Source organism: Ascaphus truei, chromosome 17 (assembly GCF_040206685.1).
Source record: "Ascaphus truei isolate aAscTru1 chromosome 17, aAscTru1.hap1, whole genome shotgun sequence".
In the NCBI taxonomy this organism is placed as follows: Eukaryota; Metazoa; Chordata; class Amphibia; order Anura; family Ascaphidae; genus Ascaphus; species Ascaphus truei.
This window is the reverse complement of record NC_134499.1, coordinates 33328841-33340562: the sequence shown is the minus strand read 5'-3', so window position 1 is coordinate 33340562 and position 11722 is coordinate 33328841. Positions and strand designations below refer to the sequence as shown.

At 43.5% G+C, this 11722-nt stretch overlaps 1 protein-coding gene across 10 annotated transcripts in view; it reads left to right on the top strand.

Annotated features, from left to right (window-relative positions):
* Positions 1-11722, top strand: part of ITPR1 (inositol 1,4,5-trisphosphate receptor type 1) — a 99159-nt gene that overhangs the window by 27607 nt on the left and 59830 nt on the right. Inside the window, exon 1 of one of the 10 annotated variants that reach the window (XM_075574704.1) lies at positions 3837-3981. The exons of the other annotated variants lie outside the window; for them this stretch is intronic. The gene's annotated coding sequence lies outside the window, so the exon portion shown is untranslated. Of the gene's footprint in view, positions 1-3836; positions 3982-11722 lie in introns of those variants that run through there. 10 annotated transcript variants of the gene reach the window in all.

The following is an 11722-nucleotide window of genomic DNA, read 5'->3' as shown; positions in this document are numbered from 1 at the left end:
ATGCGGTATGTATGTATAAATATATATATATAGCAACTGTAAATATTCCTGTATATTCATAATAATTGTGGTATATATATATATGTATATATATATATATATATATATATATATATATATATATATATATATATGTATGTATGTGTATATATATTATGACTTGTGAGCACATTCACATGTCTTAGATAGGACTGCAACCCTGCCTTTTTTTTGCCTTTTTCACCCACCATAACTTAAAATGTATATAGTGTGTCATTTCCCAGAATCCCTTGCTGCAGTGGAAGTGCTGTGTGCTGGGTGATAATGGTGAAAGACAGGATTGCAAACCTGTCTAAGACATGCAAATGAATATACAGGAATATTTACAGTTGCTTTATGCTTTACTGTGGAGGGTTTTTGTCACTTTTTTTACCCACCATAACCTTAATAATATATATATATATATATATATATATATATATATATATATATATATACACATACATATGTAAAGAGAACAGCTAGAACTCCAATGTAGAAATCCAAAAAGGCCTGGTGCTAATCCTATAAAAAAATGTAAAGAGTACATTACCATCCAGCAGGGCAGCAAGGAAGAGACAGCACTCAGAGGTAAGTATACAGATAAAATGTATTATAACAGACACATAAGACCGACGTTTCGATCCCACAGCGGGATCTTCCCCCACGAAGAAGATCCCTCTGTGGGATCGAAACGTCCCATGTCCCCATCACGGAGCGAGGTTTCAAGAATCTCTTGCCGCACACTCGCTGGAGATCATATAGTCCTTAAATTTCCAATATGGTGTCCCGGGCATGCCTACCGGGTGCCACCCTGTCCTGTTACCAGCCTCTTACATCGTCATTGCAGAAAGGAGAAAGAAGTTAATCCACTCAAGGGACCTTTAACCACTACAGCGTTGCCGTACCTCACTTTCACTTAACCATCAGTGCAAGAAACAAGTGAGCACAATGTTTTGGGAGGAGGAAGGACAATCCTCCCTTACACCTGACATGCTATGAGAGGTTCGGAGACGCTGGACAGAGTGACGTTCAGGAGACACCGTGCTTACTTTTATTACTTACCTGAAGGAGAAGACTGGGAGGAACTATTAGGGCTGAAGGAGTAGTTTAGTGGCAAGACCGCTGCCTTTGAGGTGGTTGGGCCTGCTTCTAATATCACTTTCAGCTTCTTGTACCCTTAAGCAAGTCCCTGTATCTTAGGGAACATCATTTAGATTGTAAGCTCTGTGGGGCACAGGCTCACGATGCCTGCAAAATTCTACGTGCAGCACTGCAGTCACTGTCAGAGCTATAAAATATATATTTATCTAATAACAGTGCTATGTTATATATGTCACATTAGCTAATATTTCTTTGTATTTCCCTGTTTGTTTTTCTTTACCAGGGAAATGTGTCACATTGTATTGTATTGTATGTCTTTATTTATATAGCGCCATTAGTGTACATAGTGCTTCACAGCAGTAATACATGTGGTAATCAAATAAATAACAGATAATATAAATAACAGGTCATGGGAATAAGTTCTTCAGACATAAAAGTAACATTAAGGAAGAGGAGTCCCTGCTCCGAAGAGCTTACAGTCTAATTGGTAGGTAGGGAGAATGTACAGAAACAGTAGGAGGGAGTTCTGGTAAGTGCGTCTGCTGGGGGCATCAGTAATGTTGAAATGATTGAGACCTCTCCGGCCCGACCTGCGTGTTACAAGGCTGGAAATGTTTTTGTATAATGTTTTATATGACGGGTCAGATCCACATAATGGAAAAAACAAACGTATTGTTATTGGCTTTATTAATCATCCTTAAAGTAACATTTTTCACTTGGTTGCCTATGAAAATGAATGTTTTTATTTTTTTGTGTGTAATTCTGAACTTATCAAATACTTATTATGCAGCATTTTATCTTTGCACTTTACATCATTACACCATGGCTATGGGGATATAGTGTATGGTACAGCACCCCAAATTCACCTTTAGGTATCTTAATATTCTTTACAACTCAATATGCTGTTACTATGTAACTTCAACACTCACTGTTGTGATATGTTAATAGGACTAGGTTGGCTGTACCTTGTGTCCAGGACATTTGTTTGTGCTGTTTCGCCGCAGGGACACTCAGCCGATGGCTGCATCGGCGCTAAGGTGAATCCCTAACCTTAACCCTTACAATAAAACCCCCTAATGTTAACCCCTAATACTAACGCTACCCCCTACCCCAAAGACCTTAACCGTAAAACCCTTAAGTTAACCCCTACCTAACTACTAAAACCCCTAAAGTTACCCCCCTACCTAACCACTAAAACCCCTAAAGTTAATCCCCTACATAACCCTATATCAAGGGATCCCTGTGTCACTGTATGATATGACTGCATCACTGTGATCCTATGTCACTGTATGACGATCATTGTAGCCCTATTTCACGGTCTCACTGTGTCACTGTATATCCCTGTATCACTGTATTCCTTTGTCACTGTATATCCCTGTATCACTGTGTCTCTCTGTATACAGGAATTCAGTATGGCAGTATGACTATATCCCTATATTTATGTATGGCTGTATCATGGTATGACTGTCATTGTGTATCACTGTATGATTGTACCCCTGTGTAACTGTGTTCCTGTGTCACTTTATGACTATCACTGTTTACAGGGATTTAGTATGACTATAGCTGTATCCCTGTATGACTATATCACTGTATTCCTGTATGACTGTATCATTGTAGCCATGTACCACAGTATCCATGCATGACTGATGCCTGTATATCACCATCACTGTGTATCACAGACCCCTGTTCTGTATATCACTGTATCCCTGTATATCACGGTGTCTCTATACCACATAAAATACACTAGTATTTTTATATTTTTGCACACTACTGTGAGTGCCCCATTTTGTGGCGTTTCGGAGATTCCTTTCTTTAGGGAGTCCCGTCCTGTTTTGTTGTGTATCACTATATGACTGTACGTCTGACTGTCTGACTGTGTATCACTATGAGTTTGTCATTGTACATTACTGTGTATCACTATATGACTGTATCACTGTGTGTGTATATATATATGTTTCACTGTGTGTGTTAGTGTATCACTACATGACTGTGTATTACCGTGTGTTAGTGTATCACTATATGACTGTATCACTGTGTGTGTGTGTTAGTGTATTACTACATAACTGTGTGTATCACTGTGTGTTAGTGTATCACTACATAACTGTGTGTGTATCAATGTGTGTGTATCACTGTGTGTGTATCACTGTATCACTATGTGTGTTAGTGTATCACTACATAACTGTGTGTGTATCACTGTGTGTGTATCACTGTGTGTGTATCACTGTGTGTGTTAGTGTATCACTACATAACTGTGTGTATCACTGTGTGTGTATCACTGTGTGTGTATCACTGTGTGTGTTAGTGTATCACTACATAACTGTGTGTATCACTGTGTGTGTATCACTGTGTGTGTTAGTGTATCACTACATCACTGTGTGTGTATCACTGTGTGTGTATCACTGTGTGTTTTAGTGTATCACTACATAACTGCCCTCTGCCCTGAGTCACATACTGCACACTTTAAACTTCTTTCAGGGGTTGCTCTGGTGACGTCAGTGCCCTCTCACCCAATCAGCGCTTATAAAAGTTATCGCATCCTCCGAGTAACGGGATTCCTTCTGTCTCCTAGAGCTGCTGTTGCCGGGTTCGCGCCGCGGGGGATGCTGGGAGTTGTAGTTTTCGGGGCTGTAATGCGTTCGTTTGGCTGGTGGATGCCCGGTCGGTTCTGGACTACAAGTCCCAGCAGCTTTGCGGGGATATAAGGAGCCCTGGGTGGGAGGCGGGGGACATAGCCCGGGTGATAGCGGGCAGTGAGGAGTGAGGGAGTACCGGTCCTCGGGATATGTACCTGACGAGGCCTCGGATTTACTGGAACCGAGCCCGGAATCGGCCGAGATCAGAGCTGTGACCTGCGGGCAGGTACCAGAGACCCCGCGTGTACCAGCACCATATATAATAAAAATATGCCGGCACCTGCCCCTATAGATTTATATACACGTACCCATATAGGCGTATCTATACCTGCACCCTATAGATTAATATACATCTAGGCTATGTAGACATCATGCATATAGGCTTATCCAGACATACACCCTATAGATTAATACACACACACCCCTATTGGTGTATCTATACTTGCACCCTATAGATTAATATACACCGACCACCTATAGGTTTATCCAGACATGCACCCTATAGATTAATATACACCTCTCCCTATAGGCGTATTTATACCTGCACCTTGTATACACACCTACCCACTACAGACTTATCGTTACCTGCACCTTATAGACAAGGGCTCTTCAACTAGTTCTCTAAAGGGATCAGCTCAGAAAATCTTTAGGAGTAGAAGGGCCACAAGCTTATTGTAATGTCACTTTAAGTACATTTAATAACTTTAGTTATGTTATAAACACTGGAAAAATGATGATATATATCTAGTTGCTGGGAGTCAGGTGGCTACGTCAATTGAAGAGAGCTCATCTATTGCCCTATAGACCTGCTGTATGTGTTCTCTCTATGCTGTGCTCCACCATAAATAGAAGCATTGGCTATATCTGCTGTAAAGCTTTTTTAAAATAGTGTATATACGTATGTGTGTGTATATATGTGCATGTATGTGTGTATATATATATATATATATATATATATATATATATATATATATGTATGTATGTATGTATGTATATGTATGTGTGTTGTGCTATGTTAGTGTGGCTTCTGCACCCTATTTACAGTTATGTAGGTACCTGAGATCATATATGCACTGTATATTGAACCCCATATACTGACTCCCTCGTGGCCCATATTGCACCCCCATATACTCCTATCCCATATCCCACCAAACCAACACACTCTGTGTTCTCACATCGCCGGTCCTGTCTGACCTGTGATGTTTGTCCTTGTGTATGCTGGATATGTAATGTCTGTAACTCCCACCCCAAAGACTGTTCCTGTCACCTACACATCGGAAGTGTGTGTATCTCTCTGTAGCTAGACCTGCCTCACATCCAACAGTTGTCTCCCCATCTGCATCCCACAAATTAATTGGGTTATGCTTCCGCCCTCCCTCATTCTGGGGGAAGAGTGTCCTACAGTAACTTCCTTTTAACAATTGGACCCCCCAACCCCCACTTCAGCAGGGAGCCGTCCCTCTGCTCCACATGTTTCAGTTCTGTGGCTGTGAGTGCAGATTCTTCATCTCCCCCCACCATCCTCTCTCTCTTCTATTTATAGGATCACAAGAAATGATTGTAACCAAATTGAAAAGTGTGTGTTGTTTTTTTTTTTTACCCCCCTCCTTCCTCCCCTGTGCTCTGCACCATCTGGAACACTGCACACAACTCATTGGTTTGGATCACGTCTGCATCTTTCTTGATGTGGATTTAGAGAGAGAACGTCCCTATGAGACCTAGAACTGCCCTCCTCGGGGCAGTATCCTCTGCTCGCAGGGGGGTGGGGGCTGTGACCCCGTTCACTGTATCCCTTGGTGGGTGTGCTGTCCTGTGTCTACTACAGGGGTCCTCAACTCCTGTGCTCAAGCCCACCCACCCCCAACAGGTCATGTTTTCAGGATATCCCAGCTTCAGCACAGGTGGCTCTGAGCCTTGAAGACTGAGTCTCTCTGAGCCTTGAAGACTGAGTCTCTCTGAGCCTTGAAGACTGAGTCTCTCTGAGCCTTGAAGACTGAGTCTCTCTGAGCCTTGAAGACTGAGTCTCTCTGAGCCTTGAAGACTGAGTCTCTCTGAGCCTTGAAGACTGAGTCTCTCTGAGCCTTGAAGACTGAGTCTCTCTGAGCCTTGAAGACTGAGTCTCTCTGAGCCTTGAAGACTGAGTCTCTCTGAGCCACATTTGCTGAAGCAGGGATATCCTGAAAACCTGACCTGCTGTGAAGTGGGGGGGGGGGGGGGTCGACTTGAGGACTGGCGTTGAATACCCCATATCTACTAGATCTGTTCATAGGGCATTGGCTTCAGATACGCTGGTGTTTTAATGACTTCTTCTCATGCTAGGATGGGGGGTTAGTTACTGTACTCTAAATATTTGGCTGTTTCCCAGGGCTACGATGTTGCAGAAAGCTATTTTCTTTCCCACTTTTGAATGGCGTGAGTTTGGTGTAGTAATAGATGTGACTTTCCGAGCCCTGGTTTATGTCTGCTCCTGCGCAGTGCCCTCCCTTGCTGGCACAGCAGAGGGAGGTGTGGATTAGCACGTGCATCCGTATGGTAAATCAATGCACATTATACTTCTCTCTAGTGCTTTTGGATCTCGCCCACTCGGAGTGGATTTATTTTTGGTTACACGGCGCACCTGAGCAGGAAATCCCCGCAGTGATGTCGCAATGTACGGAGAGAACCATGACCGAAATGACCTCCTTTTGGGTACAGTTTTATAGGAAGGTGTTGAGCCGCTGGAAAGTACTCAATTTTCTTTCATTGGTCTAGAATCTGTTGCACACCTAAACATGACTTTCTCTGGGGGTATGGCACAAGTCCCAATTCTACAGGACGAGGCTGTGGATTAAAGTTATAAACAGCAGTCTACTTTCAACCTTCTTCTGATTACAAGTAAAGCCAGTCTGTAACTGTGACCGTTTATCATAATAAATTAATATGCCTTCATTATTCATTGGTGGGGTTTTTTTTTTTTTTAAACTAATGAAATGCATAGCTATTTTGCATATCTGGTTCTGTCCGCATCCTCCTTTTTTTTCCCCTTGGGACCATCTTGTTATCCTTTGAGGTTCCCACTGATTTGGCACCTTGCGTTCTGCCGTACAGTTTGGGAGGAAAACATTGTAATCCATTTAAAATATATAATCTGGTGAGGCGGGCTTTGTTGAAAGCCGGCAGTGGAAAGTGACCGGTGCGGTGAGGGAATAAGGCCACAACTGTCCATTTATTGCTGGTGTTGGGTCATCATCGTATGCAAGGGGGCAGGAGCACGCTGAGGTTGGGGAGGGGGATTTAAAGCTGCTTTGGAGGCAAATGGAAAGAGGGGGCTCATGGAACCCAGCAGAGAGTAGTGATTAGCAAGGTGTGGCAAGTGGAGGGCGTCTCTTTAAAAGTTTTATTTTAATCCCTCTTGTTGCACCCATCCAGCTGTGTGGGCTTTGGAGAGCTCTGTAGAAGTTGCTCAACATTCCATCACAACCTACACCTGCCCTGTTAAAAAGTCCAGTATTGGCACTACGGGACACCCTGTATGGAACTATGGGGGCATGTCCCCTTGTGACCTTGCCTCTGGTGTGTATTTCGTTGTTTTTATTTAATTGGTTGTGGATCCCAGATGCCTGTTTGTGACCAGGTACCCACACACTGTGACTGAACTGGAGACCTCTGGCGCCATTTGGGTTAATGTTTCTGGGAATTTACCACTTAAAGTGGCGAGTTCCAGCTGAGAAATGAGTTGCTAATGACCATGCTAATTAGGGTGTGCTGTACTTCATTCTCACTCTGCTTCCAGTCGGGCCGCCCGTGCAGGTCCAGTTCTACGTAGAACTTTGTTATTACTTCTCACTCTGTCATGTGAATCGGATCAAACAGCCGGTAACTTCTGGGACCACACAAGTGTGGAACAAGTAACAGAGCAAACAGGCACTAAATGGTTAAAGTGATTAAATTATGTACAACACAATGCCAGTGTGTCAAAGTGCTTCACACAAAGTGCTCAGAAACAAGAGTAGGACCCACTACTTGCATGAAGTGGGTAAGATTCAAACTGAAAATGAATCCTTGGCAATAGCTTGAATACCAGGGTCATGGATACAAATATTGATTATGGTGTGAACTTGAAGACAAAAAACAAGAGAAGGGCATCGAGTAGTATTATTAAAACACGACACTGTACATGTTAAACTCACAATTAGACCAAAGGTCAGGAGCGCTTAGACCACAGATCTCGCGTGAAGCTGACCGCGTCAGTCCTCTGTGCTGTGGATGCACGAATCATCCATTTCAGCGTGTGACGTCACTACCGACCGCGACGTCCGCAACACTGAGGTGTCAGTCTTTTCCTCGTCTCCACAGGCGCCAACCTCCAAAACGAGAATCATTCGTCTCTGCCGTCTCTTGGGACTATCGGACTTTCCCCGTGGTGACGCAGACGCGGAAAAGACTGACACCCCAGTGTTCCTCTGTCACGGGCGTAAGTGACGTCAGACGCTGAAATGGAGGACTCGTGTATCCACAGCAGAGAGGACTGAAGCGGTCAGCGTCACATGAGATCCACTGGTCTATATGCTCCTGGCCTTTATATAGGTGACACTCACAATTAGCCCAGTGTAGTGTTTTATATGTTATACAGTATCACACAATGCCCTTCTCTCGTTTTGTCTTCATGTTCACATCATAATCAATATTTGTATCCATGACCCTGTTCAAGCTATTGCCAAGGACTCCTTTTCGGTTTGAATGTTACCCACTTAATGTGAGTGGCGCCTACTCTTATTCTGAGCACTTTCACTGGTATTGTTACACACAATTTAATAACTTTAATCATTTGCCTGCTTGCGCTCGCTATTAGACTAAAAGTATAGTGGGGGCATGCACGCGCATGGCGTCACGTGTGCCCCCCCCTGAGCGATGGGTGAACTCCGCTTCCAGCGATTGGGATGGCGGACGCGTCACAAGGCTGGTTCGCCCTCATTGGGTGAATCGCTCACGTGACACGGCAGCCACGCGAAAAGTAAAAATAGTGTCTTAAAAAAAAAAAACCTGCCGCGCATCGCTAGCGCACTACGGGTGGCTTCCTAGGGGATCGGACTGCTGTTCACGTCATCGCACGGACGCTAATCTCCGCCTTACTCGTTCCACATTTGTTAGAGGGGTTGGAAAAATCCTCATGATCTGCATCAGGAGCATTGGGACATTTTAACCTCTTATTGATTCATAGATTCACTTTATATTTTTATGCCCCTTTTTTGTCAATTGTCACTTATTGAATATACAGTGCTTCTTTGCGCTCATTTTTTCAGTTGGGAACACGTGTGTCTGACATTCTTTGCTTCCCTGCATTAAGGGATAAAATGGCCTTTTCAGCATCCAATCATCGTCTAAGGCCGCTCTCTCCGTAATGAAAATCTTGATCTGAGCACTACTGCTACACGGATTAATATCTACTCTGCGTATTCGTTTGAGAAGATGTCAGAAGAGAGGAATAACCTGACAGACTTGTAACGTTGGCCAGCAGCAGGCGCAGTATTTTGGAGCGCTGATGTGAGCTGGTGACACCATTCCACACTTGAAACCTTTTATTTAGGATGTAAAACATATCCTGGATTAACCGTGGACAGGAGTCCGATTCCTAGAGGATGAGTTGCATTTGATGCCTGGTAAATGAGCGACTTATCCTAGAAATGTTTGAGAAGCGTGTTCTTGATAACTGGAATGCAGTATCCTCCCAGTTAAGAGTAGACAAAGAGAAATGTGTTTCCCTCAAGGGATGGAGGGAAACTGGAATACCCAATTGTGCACCCTCTCCACATGCCTGACTATCAAGATTCTGATAATGTTGTACACTCTACGCTACTGACTGTGGTTTGGTCCCTGTAACAGGGACTTATCCCTGTTTAAATAAAGCAGCCTCAGAGATCTGAGAATCCAGCAGTGTTAATTGCAGCCACTGCATTAACTAGTCTCCACCTGGACTGATGGCTCCGTAAAAAGCCTCATGTGAGACACAGGAGAGGGATTCCTTAGCGCACATTTGGGCTGACAAGGAGAAGGAGGACTGCAGAGATTTTCCTCGGCACACAAGGTGCTGCAATGAGGAGAGGGTATTGAAGCACACAGGACTGTTGGCAGCAAGACATGAGGGGAGATGACCTCTATATACCTGGGCACAGACATTTCCACATCACACAAGGGTGCTGACCCAGGAGAGCAGCGAGGCCCTCCCCTACAGCTACAACAGAAATGTATAAGAGACTTTCTTGTTGGGTGTGTATATATGCATGGGGGCGACTGCATTGTGGCCACTGTCGACTGCTTACCTGCGGCGGTGTCCCCCGACGACTCCCGGTCTTTTCCGTCTTCGTCTTTAAATTCGTGTTTTTCTCCTGCAGCATTATTCAAAATGGCCACCGCATTGCCACGGTAACAGGACGCTGCGTAACGTCATAGCGGCCCGTTGCCGTGGCATCATGACGTCGCGTGGCCATTTTGAATAGTGCTGCAGGAAAAAACACGATTTTAAAAGCGACAAGACAGCAGAAGGCCGGGAGACGCTGGCAGAATCACGCCGCAGGTAAGGGGGGGAAGGGGGGGGGGCGAGTGGTTTTGGCCCAGTTTGTGGGCCCTGTGTGTGTATATTTTTGGGACTGGGAGCTGGCTTAACCAGCCAGCCACAGCTAGATAAGGCATATACAGTACTGTCTAATTATTCTCCAAAGTAGAGTAGGTCTTTCTTTTTGTTTTGTTTACATTGTTTAAAGGAACAGGTAATAAAGCCGTATATTAATTTCACCCTAAAACAGTCCATTTGCATACCTCTGCACACATTTTACAGACCCCCAGGTATATTGCATAGATATATATATATATATATATATATTGTCATTTCATTCACCCCATTATATATATATATATATATATATATATATATATTTAATATATATATATATATATATATATATATATATATATATATATATATATATATATATATATATATATATATATATATATATAATGGGGTGAATGAAATGACAATTGACTAATAAGAAGTAAGTCACTAATGAAGAGAGGCAAATATGGCAAAAGTTGATTCACTCAGTGAGGTCTGCAATCAGACTAACCAGCCTAATTATTAGGGGGAATTAGGTGATTTTAGCCAATGTGTAAATAAGTCTATAGGTGGTTAGGATGCAAAACCTTATACAGCACTGTCTGATTAGTGGTGCCCATTAGTTAATGTGACCATAATAGCATGTAGCAGGCACATATGTCTTAGGAAGGTTGGTCCTAATTTGTATTATCAAATCTCCGTGAAGTTTGAGGTATTACGGGCAATGGTAGTTGGCTGGTAAGATTACTGACCTCCAATGGTGCCCAACATCGTGGTGAAAGGGCTACTTGGATGGCTAACGGTCTAATGCTGTGTACCAAAAAGAGGATCTTTAGGGGAGCTTGGTAAACCAATGTATACAATGTTATGCTTAAGTGCATATCTGTCCTGTCCTCTTATTGTGAGTGCAGTACTCCAGTGTCACAAGCAGTGTATCTCAGCCCTCTGCCTGGGACCCCACATCCAGGCCTAGTGCAATGGATAACGAGTTAGTCCCACATTCCCATAGACTACAAATGTGTTTGGTAATGTAATACTTATTCCTAAAACCTGGTGTGCCTATGCAGAGGATTGGCTAAGGGTGCACTAGAGACCTTGTAGCTTGGTCTTGGTGTGAAATAACCATAGGTGAGAGCTTGGTTCATCAGAATGTCATGCGAGGATCCAGCTGTGAAGGACCACGTTTGTCCCTGGGCTGCAGTGTCCAACTCCTTTTTTATGAATAACGAACAGTTTGTCATAAGGAAGTTACTGAGAGGCTTCAGCTCTCTGCAGGACAGGAGCTAGTCTGAGGTGTCCATCTGCCCCTGCTCTGAATATAGTGTCTTCACAAAGATAATACAATACAGGGAAGTATAATACAATAAGCGCAACA